The sequence below is a fragment of the Triturus cristatus genome, chromosome 10 (assembly GCF_964204655.1).
Source record: "Triturus cristatus chromosome 10, aTriCri1.1, whole genome shotgun sequence".
In the NCBI taxonomy this organism is placed as follows: Eukaryota; Metazoa; Chordata; class Amphibia; order Caudata; family Salamandridae; genus Triturus; species Triturus cristatus.
The window spans coordinates 262711111-262734541 of NC_140593.1; positions in this window are offsets into that span (position 1 = coordinate 262711111).

Below are 23431 nucleotides of genomic sequence, written 5' to 3' on the forward strand. Positions count from 1 at the left end.
GGCAACATTGGACTTGCACATGTGTGGGTATTGCATTGGTCCTATGTGTCTGACGCTGCAAAATGGAATTCAATTCAGTTTTTAAATCAATGATCATTGCAGCATTGAGCCTATACTTGTCATATATCTCCTCCTCTGTTTGTCCTAGCAATGTAATGCAGACTCTGAAGATGCGCTCCTGTATTCTCCACCTTCTGTGTGCTGCAGCCTGGAGCCTCATCCTCCTCGCCATCAGGTAAAGTGCTGCCATTGTGAAATGTTCATGGGTATTCTGGGTGTGTTTAAGTACGTTTCTGTTGAATTTAAGCTGTATTTAATTTGCACTCATGATTACCACCTGGTTGTGATCCTTCTTAGATTGCACTTGCTAAATTGCGATTTTCAAGAAAAACACAATTTGCAATTTTTCCTGCATAGAATTGTGAATATTTAATTGCAATACACTAATTGGGAGTCGCAATTACAGAATCGCAATCCAATTCTCAGAATTATTTGCGATTCCTTACTTTAGCGAAAACATGTGCTTTAGCTGTATTTTCGTTCATGCATTGCTGCCGGGTACTTTGCGATCGCAAATGGGCTATTTTTAAGATTTGCAAATTTTGCTAATTTTTTAAGGGTTGATGCATGTGCCTGAAAGAGGCAGATCCCTTGGGGAACATTGTGAGTTTAGCCTAGTAGGGCAACTACCGGGTTAGGGGTTATTTCAAAATCGGTCATCTTGGAAATCTGGGCAAATATGTTCTCACAGAATCTAGCGATAACCGGGCACGTCCAAGTGAGATGAACGAAATCGGCACTGGGAGCCTGACATTTCAGGCATGCAGCATACCTGGTGGGGTCAAATTTTGCGATGTCTGCCGGAGAAAGATAATATCAATGTAGGTATTTAAAGTGAATCAATTTATGTCTGTGATTGATGGAGACAAGTATAATTTGCTTGCAGCAGTACTTCCATATCAGGTCAGTTAATGGTATTCCCAACTCCTTTTCCCAGGTCTCACTTACTCGGGTGGTCGTTTCTGGTCGTAGTGCTAAGCAAGAGCGGTAGAATTTGGATGTCATGTGCCTCCATCTGACACTTTTAGTTCTAATGATAAGGGTGGGAAGTCTTTTGGCAAGAGAGGGTATGTGGGTAATAGAGACCTGAGGGCACTCTGGATTCTTTTGAAGATGAAGAGGTCGATATGGGAGACATCCTGCGCCCTATAGGTGTCTGCTAGTTGTATAACATGGCCATCAGGAAACAGGCCACCAAGAGTAGACAGTGAATGTTTCGTAAGTGTGCGCTTAACTATGAATTCTCTTGCAGGAGGGATCCATGGGTTATCTAATATGGGGATGGCCTCGGCATAGAGGGGTCCTCTGCGCAGTATGCAGTGCATCCTATACCACGCCCAAAAGGTTGTTGAAACTGTCTGTATATCTGTGGTTTCTAGAGGAATGCCACGTGGAAGTATTTGAGAATGGAGCAAGCCATCCAACTGGTCATGTTCTGGGCGTATATATGATATACGAGCGTCAGTGTGATACCAGTGGCATCAATAGTGGCACTGCACGGCAAGGTAATAAGGGCAAAGGTCTTGGACCCCCAGTCCTCCCCGCTCATAAGGGAGGGTCAGTGTTTCCCAGCGTACTCAGGGACAACTATTCGCCCATATCAACCGCAGCAAAATGTTACGACGATTATGGAAAAAGGTTTGTCGGAGTGGAATAGGAATATTGATAAACAGATATAAAAAGCGTGGCAGTACCACCATTTTAATAATGGCCACTCACCCCAATATGGAGAGGGGTAGTTGTATCCACCTATCTACTTGCGCGGACAATGTGTTTATTGCTGGTCCATAATTGCGTCTGAGGACCTGTTCTCTAGCTCTATGCAATTGTATACCCTCGTATTTATTCCCATCTGATGCCCATTCAAAGGGATATTCTAATGATAGGGGTTGGGTCAAATCTGTGGGCGAAAGTATTTCTAATTTGGCCCAGTTTCTACAGACCCCTGATAGTCAACCAAATTGTATTATCTCCTGCATGAGCGGAGGTAGATTATCTTTGGGGTGTCGTATAAACAGTAAAATATCATCTGCATATAGAGACAATAACAGGAGCCATATGTGAGCTGTAGGCCCCAGTGAATAAGCTTATCTTGTAGGGTCTTCGCTAATGGGTTGACTGCGATGATAAAAAGGAGGGCAGAGAGAGGGTATCACTGCCTAGTACCTCGATGAATGTGTATAGCGTCCCTAAGTGCTCCATTTATTCTAAGACGTGCAACTGCAGCTGGAGTATCATGGGCCACCTTGTTTAAAACTGCAAACAGTGTGCAGAGATTAAGAGGAATTGAACTGTGTGGGACAAATCCTGCCTGCACCGGTGAGATAAATTGTTACATCAAAAGTGACATCCTGTTGGCTAAGACTTTAGCTAGAGTGTTATTATCTAGATTAAGTAAGGACATTGGTTGGTATGATGCACATTTACTGGAGTCCTTGCCGTGGTTAAATAATATCATGAGGACCGCCTCGTGGAGTGTAGGCAGTAATTCTTCTGTTGTTAAGGATTTGTTATATAGAGCAAGCAGTGAGGGGCCATCTGTTGCTTAAAAGCCTTATGAAAGGCTCCAGTGAGCCCATCCAGGCCTGGCGCCTTGAAGCCATCTAAATTGGTAATAGCTTGTGTTACCTCTTCCAGAGTTAGCTGTTAATGAGAAATTCCTTCTGTCCATTCGATAGCCACACCATAGCTATGTCTGCAAGGTAGGAGGTGATGGCCGACTGACTGGATGTGGCGTTGGATGCGTATAGGTTTTGATAATAAGTTTAAAATTCCTGTAAGATATTTTCGCTGCCGGTAACAGTGTCTCCAGCATCCAAGCATATCCCGGCTATATAGTTTTGCTGTCTTTTTGGGAGTAATAGTCTAGCTAATGTGTGCCTTGGCCTTTCGCCCTCTCCATACCGCCGCACCCTGGCATATTTGATTTCCCGATCAGCCAGATCCCGGATTTCCACAAGAAGAGTTTGACAGTGGCTTGTCGGTTGTGTCCGCTCCTTCTTTGCAGCCAGTTCCAGTATATGGAGGGCGTTTTCAACTTTTTGCAGTTGTGTGTGGATATCTTTTAAAACGCCTGTGTGTTTGGAAATACACACCTCACGGATATAGGCCTTAAAGGCCGTCCTCAGTGTCATCCTGGGCAGAGACTGTGCCTGTGTTTAAATTGAAATATTCTGTACTGGATGTCAGTAGTTCACCGCAGAATACCGAGTCTAATAGAGCCTCTCCATGAAACCTCCAACTGTAGGCAGTTGCGCGACTGTGTTGAATTTTGGACTGCAAGATGAGTGGACTGTGATCTGCCAGTGTCCTTGGAAGGATTGTGACATTGTTTACCCGTTGACGCACCATTGGTGAGAGGAACCAATGGTCCAGTCTAGACCAGACGTAATGAGACGCTGAATAGTAAGTGAATCCTGGTGCGGTTGGATTATGAATAAACCACCCATCTAATAGAAGATACGAATCAATAATATGTCAGATGCCTCCCGGGTGTGGGGTTTACTAGTGGGTTGTGTGCTGGTTGTGTCCATTCGTGGGCATTGCGTCATGTTCAGGTCCCCTCCCAGTATCCAGAGATCCTCCCCCAACCCATCCAGACAGGTAAACAGGTCCCGGAAGAGCTCTGGGTCATCAATGCATAAACATTGATTATGAGGATCTCCCGGGCTGCTAGTGCACCCCCAATGTACTGGTATCTGTTGTTCGGGTCTGAGTACGGGGCCTTGAGGACAAAAGGCACAGTTTTATGAATTAGTATGCATGTGCCCCTGGAGTATGAACTGTGCAGGATGAAATATCTATGTGTTCCCCACTGCTTTGCGAAAGAGGGTTCGATATATGGAGATAGGTGTGTCTCCTGTAATAGGGCAATTTTTACATTGTGTCTATTTAGATAGGAGAGTACCTGTTTCCCTTTCCGCAGGTTGTGAATTACGCGGATATTGCAGGATATAAAGGAGAATTCTACTGTCCCGGGCATGTCGAGGGTGGCGATATTATGAGGGTTTGTTGGACCTCAATGTCATTGACATTATGGGAGCAGGCGGTCAGTATCACAAGACAATTCAAACTTTTTATTGCAATTAATAGATGAAACATTCCCAAACTACCCTTTCCCCCCTCCCACACCAGATAAAACTTAATCCAGCGAATCCCCTGAACTCTATATGAACAAATTAAGATAAACAAAACATTTCCCACTATGGAACCTTTGGTGTACACCAGGGGGTGTGACAGCGACTCAGCCATGGAAGTCATTAGTAATAAGATAAGTGTCTGTATTGTTAACCAACCACAAAATTAGATGAGGCACCTATGTGCCAGTCTTGTACCCGACTTGCTGTAGCTACAGAGCTTCGAGTAGAACCCAGCTGTTTCAAGATTCGTCTTGTGTGCCCGGCAGTGCACGGTTTTGATCTTCAATTTCCCGATCTGTATGCGAAAGTGGGTATGCGATGGGGACCCCGCTTGTATCTTCTTGCAGAAGGCAACTGCGTCTGTAGGGGTTTCTAAAATTCCGGAACATCCTTTGTGTACAATCCGAAGATGCGCTGGGTATAACGTGAGGTATTTGATGCCCATTGTGTGGAGCGTGTTCTTAACATCATTGAATTTCCGCCTGGCCTCCTGCACTACAGGTATGAAGTCAGGGAATGTTGAAATGCCAGCCCCTCATTATCTCAATGGTCCATTTTCCCCTGCCATTCTGAGCATACTGTCCCTGTCCCTATAGTTGGGGAGGGGTGCTATGATGTACCAGGGTGGTACTATGGTTCGGTGCGCTCGCTCGACCACGAATGTCGCTGGATAGTTGGATCGGTCAAATAGGTCAGACAACAGCTGTTCTATAAAGACTACTGGGCGTCCCATGTTTGTGGTTTCTGCAATTCTGGAAATGCGTATATTGTTGCGGCGTGCCCTCGCTTCAAGGTCTTTGTTCTTCACCGCGACTTGTTTCAATAGGCGTTCAACCTTTTCAAATCTTTTTTGTGTGGCCGTGGAGGTGTCTTCTAGGTCCGAGACCCTCTTTTCTGCCTCTCAAAGCCATGCCCCCTGCCGATCAATCTTCTCCCCCATCATGTCAATGCGGCCTGCAAGTGTGTTTAAGTGGGCATCCATCGTACTAAATCCAGCATTTAATTCCGCCATCAGCGTCTCTATTTTGCCCGCGGGTATGTTATCCTGGCCTCTACCTGCGGAATCTTCTGTGTCAGAATGGGCCCCACTGGGTTCTGCGAATTTGGTGCATCAAATGTAAGATGCAGTTGTTTGGGGTCAGTGCGTCCCATTCTGGAGAATCCGTCGCCCCTTGGTAGGAGTTTGCAGATAAGGGAGCGGATCACTGTAGATATGATTGCTCCTAGGCCGAAATTACCTATGAGTGTATGGTGCTTCCAGGGCCCATGTGTGTCTTCAGCCACTGCGGGTCAATGGTTCAGGAGGGGATGCGCTTCAACCCTGCAACATATTTAGTAGGATGGGAGTGGCAGGGACGGGGATGTAATCGATGTTGTAGGCCTTATGTGTGTCAGATGGCCAATCCTCCACCCGCCACAACACAGTGCCCTCCGCAGAGCGGGCGGCCGTGCTGTCCAGTTGCAGGGGTTGGCAGCGCATGGCAGTTTGCATGAGGGATCAGCACCTTGAGTCACGGTCGGGCTCAGATTCCTGCATGGGCCACACGTACGGTGTCTGTGGGCCCTCCTTCCTCCAGGACCCAGCACGCCACCTCCCAAATGCAGCGTAGTCTGTACCTTAGCAGGGACAGACTGTCCCCGGGTGCTGTTATGGCGATAATGCAGGGAGGAGGGGGACAGGGAGGGGTGACCTGAGCTATAGGCCCTGCGTGTACCGAGCGCCTGGCCTCTCACCAGCGGTACCACCGCTCCTCCCATGCAGTAGTGTGTTGACACTGTCCAGCCACCGGAGCCCCCAATTGCAGAGAACTGCAAGGGGGAAGAACGGCCCCTACCTGGGTTGCAATGTTTGGGCCTTGGTTCCTGTATGGGCCACACGTCTGATGTCTTGTGGGCCCATTTTGCCTCCAAGATGCGACCCGCCGTCCTCCAAATACAGCTTGCTCTCCATTCCAGCCTCAGACGGGACCAACTGTTTCCAAGTGCTTCAGTGAAGGTAGCGGAGGGAGGTGGGAAGGTAGTGAATTCCTTCGCCAGCTGGACCCGACGGTACTGGCCTCAGGTTCGCCCGCAGCCCCTGTCACTGTGGGGCCTCTGAGGCTACGCTGGCGGTGCCTGCTCCCCTTACATGCTGCTGCTGGCCCCTGTCCTGCGAGACCGCCCCTGTCTCTTTAAAGAGGGTCTCAGGGTCCGCAGTGTGCTTGCAGATATTTTGGGTCGGGTAGCACATCATCTCAGCAGCGGTTTTCGGTTGATGGCGGACTGCCTGTGCTGGAGCCTCACAAGGATGCGGCCATCTTGGTGGCTGTCATGGCCACGCTCCCCTGTTCAAAATCTTTTTGTTCAAAAAGGTTTTGAGGGTCATATTTGATAGCTTGTTGTTTGATATGTGTTAGCATTTCATGGTGAGCTGCACTTCGTTTGTTAGGTAACAGTGCATATACTAATGAGATGATCATATTTTTATATTGACCGCATATTGTATATATTTGACTGGATGGTGGAGGGCATGACCCAAAATTGCAATCCATAATCTATGTGATATTGTGTCAATGTTAATAATGTTTTTGTTAGTAGCATGGATGATAGTTATTTTATGGTTACTCTGGTAATCCTCGAATACAAAGGTGTTTTCTGTATGTGTGGTTATTAAGTGTTAAGAAATGTCTATTTTGCAGGTGCTACTGGGATTTTCCCTGCCTTTCTATGTGTTCTGGCAAATAATCTTTTTAGATTTTATGTGCTAGTAAAATATTTTTTTACCTCTATTTCCATAATATTCAGGGAATGCTTATGTTTTTCTACTGTTTATGTTTTTGATTGCCATGCCATAACATGTGTTAGAATACTATTTTGTGGATTTACAGTGTGTTTGTTTACTGGTGGTGCTCCCCTTGAGATAAATATATCCTTTACAACTTCATAACAGCTTCCCTTTTTGATATTTAATGTATTTTGCTATTTCTGACATTGTATCTGAGCTGCTTAAAGTATAACAATGTAGGTTATTATTTAAAAATATAATTTGCATTATTATTTATTGAAACAGTTTTACAGTGCAGCTACACATTTTTACTACAGTTTGGGATGTTGTTTTTGTTTTATTTGCACATTTTCTATTTATCTGCCGTGTTTGGTGGTGGTCTTTACAACGCTGTTTTTACACCGAAGTACCATTACAACGCGGTCGATACAACAACTGCGTTGTTAGTACGCAATACCTTTACATCGCAAGTCATTAGAACGACTTGCTGTCAATGGCGCTAAGGTATTCAATATGAAATTCAACATCTTCTCTGCTGTTACGCAAACTGGAGTAGGAATAGTAAATAATACCATTCCTAAGTCCAGCACGCCCCCTACAGCAAGTCTTTGTAATGATTTGCGATGTAAAAGTATTGCGTACTAACAACGATAATTTAGGGACTGTTACTAATTTAATGTATATTTATTTTATTGTGACTTATTTTTATATGGGCATCAGCATATCTTTTGGTTTTCATGCTTGTTGCTATGTTTCCTGAGTTTTATTATACCCATGTTATCTGGAATATCTTTATTTTTATTTTTTATTTTGCTTTATTTTAGATATTTGCACACTGATATTTGTGTTAGCAATACTCTTGCCTTTAATGTTTAAGCATAAGGTCATGATATTTTGTCGCTATTTGGATCTCTCAATCCCTTTTTTCTCAATATTGCGTCATACAACTGAGGAAATGATGGTCTATGCAAATATATATTTCCCAGTATTTATACCACCTAACAGTTGTTAGATAGTAGTTTCACTTGAGACAAATCATCCAACAGATCACTTCACAGACTTTAATAGGAACATGAAGCACTCCTGTGTTCTGGTCAAGAGGGTTCTAGATTAATCTATGAAAAATTCTAGCAGAGAAGTCCCAACTTCCTTATTTCAGGTCCCTTAACTCCTTAATAATGACTACCTTGCCTCAAGAATTTAGTCCATAATATTGCTTGCCAATGTGATAAGAGATGATAAATTCAACTCAAGATTGGTGAAAAGGTAATACTTCACACAGGCACTGAGTTCAGCTAGCTAAAGTTGGCTCTGCATGTTCGCTGCATCTGAACATTAACTTATCAGTCAGGTACCTAGTCTTTCTGAACATAAATTGCCAAGTGTGTTACTTAGATATAACTACCTATCTTACCGTTAAGAAATCTAAAACATGAACATTCTTAGATACAAGCAGGTCTCCTTATGTATTTGGCAGCTTATCCATTAGCATCTCACTGGACACATCCAGCTCTCTAGATGCTTACATTTGTCACTGTCTAGTTTCCTAACCATTCAACTCTTGTCTTCCCCCAAAACACTTGGAAACAGTAGTAAAATATCACAAAGAATGTATCAAAATTGTATAATGAAATGAAAAATGTATCGTGTGTAAAGGAGATGTGTAGTTTCTCTTAAAAGCCACAGGTTGTCCAGTGAGCTATGGTAGATATGCATTCAACAGAGACAGTGTTGGTTGTCTCCAGGAAGTAAGCACAGGCTGTAGCTTAAACAACTTTACTAGAACTCCTACCATGTGCAAAAAGTGTCATCTCTGGCTTGAAGCAGCTTCAACTAAACATTCTATAGTAATGTACTCACCCACAAATGTGAGCTGAATTTAGATATATTTATTAGATTTGTCGTCAAACAGCACCAGGAGGCAACTGCCATCCTGGCTAACATCATCCTAAGAGCAGAACATGGAACAAAGAACATCATGTGTTCCACCACTGCCTTACATCACCTAATAGATCATCACAACATTTCCTTTTTCCCAATATACAATAAAGAAGAACGAATTATAATTAAACATCAAAATATAACATATCAAAGAAATCGAACTTAGGGAAAAGAAATAGTCAACATGCTGTGGGATGAAATAAACACATGCAAATTTTCCTCCACATGTACATTGTAAAGAAAATAAACACAATTAGATTTTTCCCCGCCTGTAGATTGCAAAGAAATTATGAAACATTTTAAACTTATCGATAGTTTAAAGCTTTTCTAATGACTCGCTTTGGGCAGGTACCATTTTACGAGGGCAATCTATCATTCCAATCCAAAACACTCTCTTCATATACCTCAACCACATCTCTGTGTTTAACCTTCGCAACCCTTGAACAATTCCACCATTGATTTCTCTTCACCTTGATAAAATGACTGCTCAATGCTTCAACTTGTACCAGTTACCTGAATTTAGACTGGTATTTGGGCACATGAGAAGGTTCTTTTATACAAGCCCAATCTCCCTTCATGATGGCATTGCTATGCCTGCTCCCACTGTTTTTAACATCAAAATTCTGCTTTGCTTTTCTCTATGCCATTTCCACCAAAGGGTGAATACACTTATCTATATCAAAATCATGAGAAGAACCAGATCTGTTCTCTTTCAACGATGCTAGAAAGAAAACACTGGTAGGCACTCGACCTCGCTAAATCTCAAACGGTGTCTTATTCAAAATTGCATTGGGACTGGTGTGATGGGCAAACAGCATTTCTTCCACTGTGGTACACACATCAGCTCCACCCAAAGTGCTATTTATTTTCTCCACCAAACCATTGGCTTTTGTGTGCAATACCTGCGTTGCAAAGAAACTCTCTCATCTCCTTTGATACAAATTGACCACTGTCAGAAACTAGTTCTTTTGGTAAACCTTCCCTCCAAAGGTTTTTGTTGAAAAATTAAATAACAGTATTGGTGTTCGGTTCTTGGACATATTCCACCTCCCACCGCATGCTATCAGTAGTGGTTCAAATGATACAATCTCTTACTGTTTCCACAATTTCTCTGTCCATGCTGGCCACCAATAAACAGCATAAATCCTTTTCTTGGTGCTGGTTTGCACCAAATAGTCCTCATGACCTTCTGAGCAAAGCCTGGAGAATAAACTTATCAACCCACATAATGAGATCTTCACCCTCTAAAGTTAATTCCTAAGAGGAGAGCAGATTCCTTCAGTCATCTACACACAACATATTACTGCACCTTTCCCAACACCTCATCTTTGTCCATACCCTAAATCCATTCACCTCTCCCAAAATAACTCTCCAAACACATATCTACTGCTGCTGTAGGGTATTCATGGTCCTCCTCCTCAGGTTCTAACTTGGGCATACTTAGAGTAGACCTTGACAAATAATCTGCCATACTATTCCTCCCACCAGTGATGTATTCCACATCAGAATTGTATTGAAGAAGTTTTGCGCTTAGTCTTGCAATCCTTGTGGTCAAATCTCTAATGACATTCCCACTCAGAAGCCTAAGCAGATGTTTGTGATCTGTCAAGACTTTGAATTTTCTTCCCCACACAAAGCATTTGAAACGCTCTACTGCCCAACAACAAAAAGTATTTATTTTTCTATGACAGATTTTTTTTCTCAGTTTCACGCAGAGCTCTGGATTCAAAACCACTTGCGCACTTACTTGAACCCACATGTTGTCAAAGTGTAGCCCCAGACCACTATTGCTTGCATAGATGGTGAGAATGCATACGTTTCTAGGATCATAAGATGGCAAACCTTTCTCTTCCCCATCTCTGCCTTCACATTTTCAATGTTTTCCTCACACCTCTAAACTCACATATCAACTGTCTTTTTTTTAGCAGATTCCGTAAATTCTCTGTCTTGCTTGCAAAATTCTCAATGAACTTCGCATAAAACTCGGAGACACCCAAACATTATGATACATGTTTCTTACTGCTACATGCCACAGCTCCTACAATAGTCTCCACTAAACCAGGATGATGTTCTACTCCCTTGGAAGAAAAAACATTACCTAAATATTCTATTTGTGTCTTGGCAAACTCGCATTTCTTGACGTTCGCCACAACATCTGCTTTTTCGAGTCTTTCCAAAACATTCTGAATTGTCTGAACCTCTACACCCAGACAGATCAGCAGGAACCCCTCCTCAGCGCCTTCTGACCCTAACAGGTGAGTAGCTGTGCAATACAAACCTCTGATTGATTTATTGATTGATTGTGCATGGTTTTGTCATGTTCCTGTATATCTCTAGGTGCAACCAAAATGTCATCTTGAAAGACAGCTAAAGCATTAATGCCTTTCAGAATAGATTCCATGATCCATTGGAAAAAGGAAGCAGCAGATGCTGGCCCAACAGGCATCCTTTTAAATTGAAAAGTTCCCACTGGTGAGATAAAAGCAGTAAGTTGCTTGCATGATTGATCCAGTTCCCCCAGAAGATAAGCAGATGCTAAATCAATCTTGCTAAACACATAAGGACCAGCAAAACTAGACACATTGTCATCAATATGAGGTAAGGGATGTGAGTCAAGGCAAAACACGTTGTTCAAACTACACAGGTCAATGCAAACACTCAAATCCCCAGTTTTCTTACTTGGAAAAACCAATAGAGAAAGCCATAGGGAGGACTCTATGGTCTCAATAACGCCTTGGATATACATGTTTTCCAGCACGTTGGCTAACCCTTCCCTGATGCTAACCGACACCATCCTAAGTTTATGTTTGACAGGAATTGGATTATCCCGGACTTTCATCTTCTGTCTGAACCCACAGCACCTGATCTTCCTTCCCCAGTCTCAAAGTTAATCCAAACAAACCTTGGTGATACCACCCTAAAATTCGAAGTCCTTTTCTTATGACATACACTTTTCCTAGAATTATTTTCTCTTTGAATTGAAGGGTAGATTCAAACTATCCAACCAACTCACTCCTTTTCCTATCATATGTGACCGCCAACATGTCAGGAGGCAACACAACTGTGTTGTTCCCCGTGCTCTTAAACAAGTCTTCATTTATTATGGTCATTTTAGCCCCAGAATCTACTAATAATGTAAATTTTTTGCCATCCACATGAAAATAAAATTATGGGCCTCTACACTGATGCTCACTCTCATCATGTATAACCAAAACCGTGTCCCTTGTTCCATCCACCAGCTCAGCCATTTCTTCACCTGAGTCCTCATCAAGTACCACATTAACTTTGTTCTTTTTTGCTTGACACACTTTAGCAGAATGACCCAGTCTCCTGCAGTTATTGCATGTTCCATTTTTTGTAGGACAAGGATGTCTATTGGGGTAATGTTGAGGGTACCCACATCTGACACAAATTTTTTTTGCTTAAAAAAAGAAATGTTGTCACCTCTACTAGTATCAACTTTCTTCTTCTGAACATGGCACTTGCTCTTCCTACCCTTAGCAGAGCCTTATTCAAACATGGCCCTATTCATTCCTTGCTTATCAATTCTCTCTTACTTTTCTGAGATCTTTTTATACTGTTGACAATGTCTATTGTCCCATTTAAAGATGGAGTTATATAAGTAAGGAGTTTCTCCTGCATTTTCTTGTCACAGCATGTGACCACAATTTGATCCCTGATCAGTTGTTCCATGAAATCTTCAAACTCACAGTCAGCGGCTAAGACGCATAAAGCTGCCATATATAAATCTATCGACTCCTCCTAGTGAAAAATGTATGTGTATTAACAATTAGACTAGGCATCAGATCAAATTGTTTTTCTAACTTCCAAACTGCCTCTTGATATTGTCTAATTCTTCTTCATCATCAGAGGCTTATTCAATTGGAGGAAGATGTTAAAAAAAAAGTTTGACCCTCAAAATTTAAAATGTGCTTAAGAAGAAACCTTTTCCTTTTTCTGGACAGTATCAATTCCCTCCCACACTACCAAAATATTTTGTAACAGCTCTAAACCAAGTTTTCCACTTAATTGGTGGTTCACATGGAGATTGTAAAAATGGATATGGTTTATTTTCTGACTGCATGACCTTAAACAATGAGAACACTTTAGCTTGCAAAAAAAAGAATAAATATCACCACTGAAAATATTATAATGTATTATCAAAATATTAATGAAATAAAAAACAAATTGTGTATTAGTGTGCGTGTCACTGAGGGTAGAACCTTAAACACGCCAGATAGTGTGCATGTCACTGATGAATAATCTTTGAAATCACTGTATTTCCAACCAGTAAACTTACTGCATTATGCATGTCACTGTGGGAACACGCGGCAAACCAAGAGACACACTGGAATGCCGTATTCTTTGAACAAATATCACTGGCCAATCTCACGTTGGCTTAAGCCAGCCTCTGCCGTATAAAAGAGTGTGCGTATAACTGCAGCCTGAAGCAAAACAGAGACACTCTGGTGACATTCCTCAGCCAATGACCGATCACGTTGAAGGCTTCATGTCACAAATGGAGCACCCCTTTCATTGTGAGATCAAAAGTCTTTCATGCATAGACAACTACAGTGATGCACTTTCCTGCCTGTAGAGCACGGAGAGAACCACCATCCATGAGCGTAAAACATGCGCATTGAAGCAGGTTGATAAGTCACTTCAAAATACTCGGATGCCACATGCATCTCCTAACTGGCATCCAATGATGTAGACTTCTCATATACTTAAATGTGCATGTCTCTGAAAACTCACACGCTTTTGCTGAGAATGCAGCTCTGTTTACAACTCAGCGCACAGCACTCTTATCCCGAACACTGTTGAGCTGGAACCACCTTCCCACGAACCTTGTAACAGCTGTAACATGGCTGGGATACAACAAAGTACGCAACCATGGGTGTTTTCTTGTGTCATTCCCAAATTGCAGTAATGTACTCACACACATATGTGAGTTGAACGTGAATGTATTTATTAGGTCTGTCATCAAGCAACACCAGGAGGCAACTGCCATTCTAAGATCAGAACATGGAACACCGAACATCATGTGTTCCACCACTGCCTTACATCACCTAATAGATCACTACACATTCATAGCAACTAATACCTTCAAAGTCTCTGCCAACTTCTGAGGTCTAGGGTTACTGTAAACTGGGTTGGGCAACAGCATTGACCTACCATTTTATTTGTTTTGGCATCTCCATTTAAGTAGCACAACACTCTTCAAATTTACATAGTCTGATGTTGTGCCAAAATGCTTTAATACCCCTTGAAAACATAAATGTTAGACTTGTAGGGGTAATGAGGCAGGGAAATATGGCGGAAATAGATTTTAAATAAAAGGAAATAAGGCCTTATTTATGAGGAATTAGCATAGGGCAGCACCACAAGTCTTCTTGGTGCGCTGCCCTACACCAATTTGAAAGGGCAGGAATGCACCGTGTTTATGAAATACAAGTTCATTCCTGTACTTTCCCCCCAATCTGGCACACAATTTGCTGCCTAGAGCCAATGTATGAACCCTTGCAGCATGGTGCAAGGGTGCCTCCATTGCAGGCAGGATTGTTTTTGTGCAAGAATGGGCACCTCCCTACACAAAAACAATACAGAGAATGCAGAACACATGGAAAGAGGAAAAAGGAGAAGAAATAAAAATATTTCTTCTCGTTAAGCCTGCTTGCAGAGGCATAAGGTTTTGGTGCTGCCCCAGGTTTATGTAATTAAGAACATCTGGGGAAGCATCAAAGTCCATAGGTGCTTTGTCTTATGCCATTTCTATGAGGCCCTGCAAAGCCATGCATCATAGATCTGATTGAGAGGCTTGCGCCACCCTAGCGTAAAAAATACTGATGCTCTGGCAGAGCAAGCCTCTCTCTCATAAATAAGCCCCAAAGTGCATCCCACAGGATTTTCCGATCTCTGGTCATCAAGTTGCTAATGTATTGGATGCATTGAATGCAGCCATATCATCAGATTTAAAGTTACTCTCTAGTGTGGGAATTATTTTTCCTCCAAAATGTCACTTAACTCCATGATGAATGATAATACTTCTGTGCTAAAATGTTCATGGTGGCAAATCCATCTTGGTCTGTAGAGCTGAATTGGACATCTGTTGCTCAGTTCCTCAGTTTTTCTCACAACCTTCCTGTCATCTTTTAGTTTCAGTTGCCAATTTTCCGATAAAAGGTCAGGGAAATGGTAGGGATTGTTGCTGATTATGCTTTCATATGACTAATATTTGGATGGTATTTATCACATCCAGAACTTCGGAATGTTGCTAGAATTCTACGGATTTGAGAGTTCCAAGGAAATTGTGAGATCTTACAGGACAGGAGTTAGGTGACAAAACATGCCTGCTTCTCATGATGCAATTTTTATAAATTACCCACAGTTCCAGAAATGTTTCAGCTTAAGTGCTAAAACTTGTTCCAGGCTCTGGTTAGTACTGAGTAATATACTGTACAGGAACATATTGAAAAGAAGATTGAAACGATTGTGGATCTAGAAAATAAAATCCTAAAAGCTTAATCACTCTAATGCTAAGGCTGCTTTGGAGAAACTAAACAAAGCAATTGAAGGACATCAGCAAAATTCAGAAAGACATCACCAATGTGAAAAAGAAAAAATGTATACCCATACTTATTGGACAACATTTACACACAACTAAACACAGACAAAACTGGACCCTTTAGACCTTGGGACCAATATAAGAAACAAAAATGTGTCAGTCACCTCTGGTGGTTCTCTAGAGGATTCAAACTCTAGTAAAGGTCCTAGAGCAGGTCAAACTACTAACTCTGGGTATCATTCAATTTTTTTAGGGCAGACCAACCAGAATCGAGGCACAGAATGAGATAGAGGGCAACCACAGAATTTCCTACCAGGCGAAAGACAGAAAGAAGCAAGTTCTGGAGATAGGACCAATCACAATGAAAGGCGAAGTCCATCACATACATATGACAAGAGTATCCCTAATTTTAAGCTCTCGTCTCATTTATTATCTGAAAATGAAATGTTTCACATGTGGCTCTATTTTGGAGTCCCTTGGAAAATTTACAGATTTATTTTTGAGTGACTTTTTCAACAGTACACAGAACTATATATGAGATGTTGGTGATTTTATCACCAAGATTGAAAATCAAACCTTTGATTGGAATGAGGAAATCATTAGTTTTATTGCTAGGACAAAGACCCTGTGCGAGATTAAGAATTGATGCGCAAGTTTATAGAGGCAGAAGAGATGCATGTTTTACTAATTGATAAGGGTGGGCGGAATTTGCGAAAGTGCCTTTTGCAAAATGTCGCGAAACGACAAACATTCTCCGCGAACATGCGAAATTTTGCATGCTCGCGGAGATTTTGTGCTGATTAATGCGTTACTGAATTTGAGCTTCAACTCGGGCACCTGCTTTATTTATATCTGTAAGTGCTTTCTGTTGAGGTTTAATTTTTGTGACAGGAGCATCGTGCCAGAAGGAATCCTGCCCTGCATATTTATCCAAGAAGATGCCACCGTTTTGTGCAATACCTCTACTCAACTGGAGTACTTTCTACTGGCTAATCAGTAAGTGCTACCTCAGTGGGTAAATGTACAGTGCTTTTCCTACACTATACTACAGCTGCGTAAAGGCCCAGAAGAGCTGTCTCCAGCGACCATGTGTGTCTGTAACTTTTGCCACCGCGCCAATGGGCGCCGGGGTCCCTCGAGTGAGCTGTTCATCATAGTGGGGAAAGGGCGGGAAGACGCTGCAAACCACTGGTGTTTGCAAAGGGTCAGAGACCGACCAGCGCAGCAGATAAGGAGTCAGAAACTCCTGGTCTCAGGAACTACACGGGGATTGCACTCGTGAAACTCATGGATGCACAGACCTCCATCAAGGATTACAGCAAATTGTTGACGGTAGATATGGGGAGAAAGCACACCTGCCTAGCCTCCACCGTGCTCACGAATCTTTTGTGCTGATTAATGCGTTACTGAATTTGACCTTCAACTCGGGCACCTGCTTTATTTAAATCTGTAAGTGCTTCCGGAGGTTTAAAATGACAGGAGCATCGTGCCAGAATGAATCCTGCCCTGCATATTTCCATCCCGCCGCGGATCGCGGAAGTTTTGTCATTTTCGCGTTCCGCGTGGAACGCGTAAATGTCAAAATTTCACAATTTCCGCGAGCGGAACGGAAATTTTCGCCCACTCTTACTAATTAAGCAGGGACATGACGGGACCCAAATTCTGGATCAAATAACTGTTCTTAAATCAGAAATTAATAGCAGGTTAGTGCAAAGATCAGCAGAAGAATATCAATCCCAGCAAAATAATTCCTATGAAAATGGAGAATTAGTTGGAAGAAGATTAGCTCTTCGTACTAGGCAGAATCGGACATCCTCTATCGAAGTAAATAGACAAACATATACTGACTCAGATTACATAATTAGGGGGCTCCAGGATTATTATCAACAACTATGTATCGACGGAAGGGATAAGGATACACCTATGTCACTACAGGACATTTCTCGTATGGTGACTACTACTGAGCTTCGGGAGGGGTTGGATAGCTCTCTTAAAGAAGACCTAGAGAAAGAAATCTCATTAGAGGAAGTTCAGGTAGCTCTACAAGGTATGGCTTCAGGGAAAGCTGCTGGCCCTGACAAGATACCTCTCGAGCTATACAAGATATTAGGAATAACGATAATCCCTCTCCTATTAGATCTCTTTAATAATCTTTCCAGGGAAAGGAAAACCAGCAGATAACCCAGCCTCATACCAGCCAAATTCTCTAATCAATTCAGATACCAAAATGTATTAAAAAATATTGGCTAACCGGTTGCGGAGGACCATAGGACATCTGGCCGCCCCCTGGCAACACAGATTTATCCCTGGAAAAGAAACAACTGACCATATTTGTAGGGCTATCTCACTATTTGACGTCATGTCCGGGACAGGGGGCTGGATGGCTATGATCCTCCTCGATGCCGAGAAGGCATTCGATCAGGTGTCTTGGAAATTTTTATGGGGGATTCTGGAGCTAAAAGGGTTTGGACCGGGAATTATAAGGGCAATTAAAGCAATGTAGTGTGGATCCTAGAGCCCGGCTACAATTGATGGGGAAAGAGTCTGGTAACATTTCAATAACCAGGGGAACCAGGCAAGGATGTCCCTGTTCCCCAATGTTATTTGCTATGTATATTAATCACCTAGTTGAGAAATTACTACAGTCCCAGAAGATTAAGCCTATAGTTACTAGGGGGTATGAGTCAAACGTTTTGGCTTATGCCGACGACGTGGCGTTTCTAACAAGGGACCCAACAGAGGCCATAGGGGAAATTAACCAGATAACTGAGAGTTTTGGGCTCCTTTCAGGTTATGCTTTAAATAAAGAAAAAACAATTGTTATTTGTACAGATAATGTTGATTTTAATGATCCTAGACGAGCGGAATCTGCAGTTTACCCTGGGGTCTGAATTACTGCAAAGTAGATGAAGTTGTTAAATGCAATTTTGACCCTCTGGTTAAGTCAATAGCCATGGAATTAAAGAGAGTAAACGGGCAACATTTATCGATAATTGGGAGAGGGAAGTTTTTTAAAATGACTATATTACCTAACATTTTATATTTATTTCGATCAATTCCGCTTGCCTTGGATGACTATCTATTGAAGACTCTTGACTCTATCTTCTCCAACTTTACTTGGCAGTATGGGAAAGTGAGGAGGGCCTTAAAATATTTAACCCCACCTCAAGATAGAGGGGGTCTTGCAGTTCCAAACATTACACTGTATTATTGGGCGGCCCTCCTCCACCAGATTACTTCTCTGTTAGTAGTAGACAGAGGTAGTGACGAGGATCGAGGGGTGAGAATTCCCACAATATATGAACTTTCTATAGGGAAGGAGGCCCCTGGGCTGTTATTGAGGCAACTGGAGCAGAGCTATTAAAAAAAAAGTTAGTTTCAAGGTAATATATGGCTCATGGAAGGTGTGGAAACAAGTCTCAAAATTCATGTCGATACCGAGGGTCACTCATTATACACCCTTGTGGCGCTCATCGCTATTTCCACCACAGGTTTATGATACTATGGGGAGAGGGTGGGAAAAGCGGGGCTTAGGTACAATTGGAGAGTTTTATGGGGGAGAGCAAGTTGCTCAATTCTCTAAGATCCAACATGACTTTGGAATCTCAGCCAATCAATATTTTAAATTTGTACAGATTAGGAGTATTCTTACTCTATGCAGACCAGCGATTAAATTAGATAGCATACCATTGATGGATGTTATTACTAGGAAATCAAACAGAATTAGGAACATATACAGTTTGCTATAAGCAGAACTAACAGATGATATGGAAAGAACTGAGTCATCCTGGGCAACGAAATTAGATAATCCCGATGTGGATATTTATATGAGTATATTTTTAACTGCCAAAATATTTATATCCTCGAGTTTAAAAGCACAATTTTATACAACTATTTTTAATTTATATTTTACACCTTCCAAATTATTTATTTGGGGAAAAAGGGCAGATGATAAATGCCCTAGATGTGGAGTAGGCCCGGCCACACTGATTCATATGTTTTATGATTGTGACAAACTGACCCTGTTGAAAAAAGGACTACTTGGTTTTTGGAAATAATTATTTGGCCTTAGATTTGAGCTGACCCCCACATTACTGATCCTAGGATATGACAGCTCACTGGGCCTTAATAAAGCACAGGAATATTGCTTATTTTTGGGTACAGCAATTTTTAGAATAATGCTAGCCACCAGGTGGAAAGAAATAGAACCTCCGACATTCCGGATGTGGCTAGCTAGGCTTCTTGGAGCATGGAAACAAGAGACGGCCCTGTACGCATGTAGGAGCAGACAAGCTAGAATTCATGGGCTAAAAATATGGGGCCATATTATCATCGCCGCTTTAGCGGCAGGAAACCGCCGCTAAAGCAGCTATAAGGGGCTTGATAATATGCCCTAGAGAATTCCAATAGAAGCCCAGGTTCTGGTATACCTGGGCTTCTATTGGAATTCTCTAGAGCATATTATCAAGCCCCTTATCGCCGCTTTAGCGGCAGTTTCCTGCCGCTAAAGCAGCGATAATGTTATCGCCGTTCATGATAATATGGCCCATGGGCACTTATTTCTGAATGGAGCAGAGAAACAATGGTATAGGTAGTAGGGAAGGGGAAGGTTCTTGCTAAACAAGATGAATAGGATTTATAGGGTCTCCCTTTTTGATTGAAATATACGCTCATCTAGCCCGGGGTTAAATGTAGCCTTAACTGTATAACTTGTTGAATGTATTGTAACCTTGCACAACTACTTTGTGTGGGTTTTAACTTGTAGTATGCTATCAAATGTTAGTATTTTAGTAGATATTTTGAAAACGTTGATCAAGTATTATATGATGATTCAGCTTCTCTTACTTGCTGTGGATTATATAAATTGTTGTATGAACTGATTAGGTCATATTTATTACTATGTACTGTATTTAACCGTTTTATGATCTGATGAGTTGCTATTTATTCTTGTTTACAGTACTCATTTGCCGTAAGTTCAGATTAAGTGATTTTTATTTCCCTGTATTGTAATGAACTGCTTTAGGAATTGAATTGTTGTTATTTATTCCTGTAATGGTCTTCTCTGGGTATGTAGAAAAAAAAAAAAGGAATGAGGAAATCATGGTCTGTACGGATATGAAATTACTTTATACAAAATTACCACAACCTGATGGCATTAAAGTGATTTCAGATCCCCTGGTAACCCGTCCTGATGCTGTCAGTGTTCCAACCAAATTCTTGTATCCTGTCTTGAATTGGTCCTTAAGAATGATTATTTTAAATTTGAAAGTACTTACTATCTACAAAAAAAGGCACTTCTGTGGTGGCTTATTTTGCCCCCTAATTTGCCATTCTGTTTAGACAAGATTTTGAGTGTGGCCACATTTATGATTCAATAGCTTCAATATTCTTCTGTGGAAAAGGTAGACAGATGACAAATCCATGGTCTTGCAGGGTAATGAAAAAAGACTGTCAGGGTATGAAAAAAGACTGGAATTTGTGACCTGGATGAATTCTCTTTCTCCTAACATATGATTTACTCATACAGCAGGTTTTCTATTGACTTTCTTGAGCAAGCAATATGTTCAGTGGATGGCCAATTGGTTACCAAACTTTTCCGTAAACCAACAGAACAAAATACCCTGCTTCACTATGCCAGAAATAACCATAGATCACTCAAGGATGGGCTAACAATTGGGCAGTACCTGCATATTTGCAGGAACTACAAGTGGAGCAATGACTACTCCTCTGGACCGTATCAAAGACAATCCAGATAATAGATGGCCTACAGCAAGGCTGTGTCCTGGCCCCTCTATTGTTCTCTCTTTTCTTGTCTGACCTACCAAACACATTACATAAAGCTGGTGGTTTATGCCCAAAGATGGATAAGACCCAGATCTCTTGCTTATTATTCGCAGACGATCTGGTGATAGTGAATATGATAAAGTTGTGGCTCCAAAGGAAATTTAATACTTTCTGTCATTATTGCTTACAGGAAAAAAATATGGTTAATTTGGGAAAATTTAAAATAATGGTGTTTGGGAAAGGAAAGGGGGTATTTAACGGGCGCCTGCGGGGGGGGGGGCAAAGTGGATATGGTCAATACATATAAATATCTGGGCATGTGCTTGATGCCAAGTTAAACTGGAAAGCCCACATAGGAACATTAAAATCAACTGCTTTATGCTTGGTATCAGGCTTAAGACAGTTTAGCCGGAAATATGGAGGGCCGAGCCTACGCCCCACACTTTCAGCCTTCAATTCAATGGTACGCTCACAACTCCAGTTTGGGGTGGAAGTGCTAACTGTAGGTGCCAAATTGGATTGAAACCCTGAGGAGAGCAAATGTACGAAACAACGCCTTGCTCACCCACTGCCTACCATGATACAGGCCATAAGAGTGGAATGTCAGCTTACAGCCTGGAGCTACCAGGGGCTGCAAGCTACGTAAATATTTTGGCAGAGATTGAATGGGGTAGGTAATCTCAAAATATATTACCTCTGTAAAAAGAGATAGAGAAAAGTGAGCTGAACTGGGCCCTTCAAGTGATACGTGTGCTAGGAAAACTCTGTACTAAATTGTTACTGCCTCCAGATTGGTGAAAGGAAAGGCAATCAATCTCCAAGCATGAATTATGTGCTATTATAAGTAACAGTGTGAGAGAGGAGGACCTTCTTTATTTGGGAGGGAAGCCATCTACCCAGTTTTTAGCTAAGGGTTGGAGCAATGAAAATGTGTTCCTTTATATCCAAGCCTCAAGCTAAAGAATGTCGAGTTGAGATTCAGAGTTGGCCTAAATCCTTGCTACGTTGATACGAAGATTAAATCACTGATGAGAGATGAGCAGGGCTTATGTACATGCAGACTGAAAGTAAAATGTTGTAGGCTACATGTTTTAATAGACTGTTTGTGGTTTTTAGATGAACGGAAAGAGTTTTGAAAGCCAGTTTTTAGCATTAATAGAATTTTTACTCGGGATCAAGCCATTAAATATGCATTTCCTACATCTGGTTGTGCAATAGGGAGTTTTTAATTGCAATGAGGGAGTCCCTAAAAGGGCTCCAAACTAAAATGCAAGAGTTTATGGGGGTGTTATGAGCTTTTATCTATGGATTTGTGACAATTGACATGTTCAATGATGGGGTATCATTTTTGTGGGTGGATGTTTTAGAATGTAGCTATGTATGTAACAAGGTTTACTGTTTATAGACTAAGATCTAAATAAATAAAACATTTAAATCTTAATCTGACTACTTCAAGGAAGCCAAAGTCTTCAATGCCAAGCTAATGGCCAGAGAATTTCCATGTAAACTAGTGAAGAGGCCCATGAAAAGAGCTTGGCAAAAAGAAGCTGGGTACTCTCCCAGGGAATACCTCTGAACCCCAAAGGCCAAAAAAGAGACTGACCGCATTTTATGCCCTTGAGACAGAAAAGTCCTCTGCATGGTAATGGACATGCACTCCTGCCCTTACTGCCCAACTGTACTAATGTCTGGATCCCTAATGCTGATGTATGTTGGCATAGGCAAATACGGACCACGCATGTGAGCCATGACATATCCCTGTCTCGTCGATTGTGGTCTTGTTGGACCAGGAGGGAGGCCCAAAGAGCTACTCTCATAGCTGTTAAAGGCTACTGTCTTCACAAGGAGTTAAGCAGCATGAGCACGGTGGTAGCAGCATACTGTGTAGAGATCAGTAGGAGTGAAGAGGTACCTTTTAATCTATGTCACTAGAGTGAGGGATACAGGCTTACTCACTTATATAAGTTATCCTGCTGTGTGCTTAACTCTCTCTTGGGCACATCAGATTGTTGTGAAGTGCTTCACAGCAAAGGAGTGGTGAGATACACCACTCCTTTGCTGTGAAGCACTTCTTTGCTGTGACCTCTCACTAAATCAAAAAGCACCCAATGTGTGTCCATCTAGCTTGCAGGAATGCATCACTACACAAATCTGTCCAGAGGAATCTTTGTACCACCT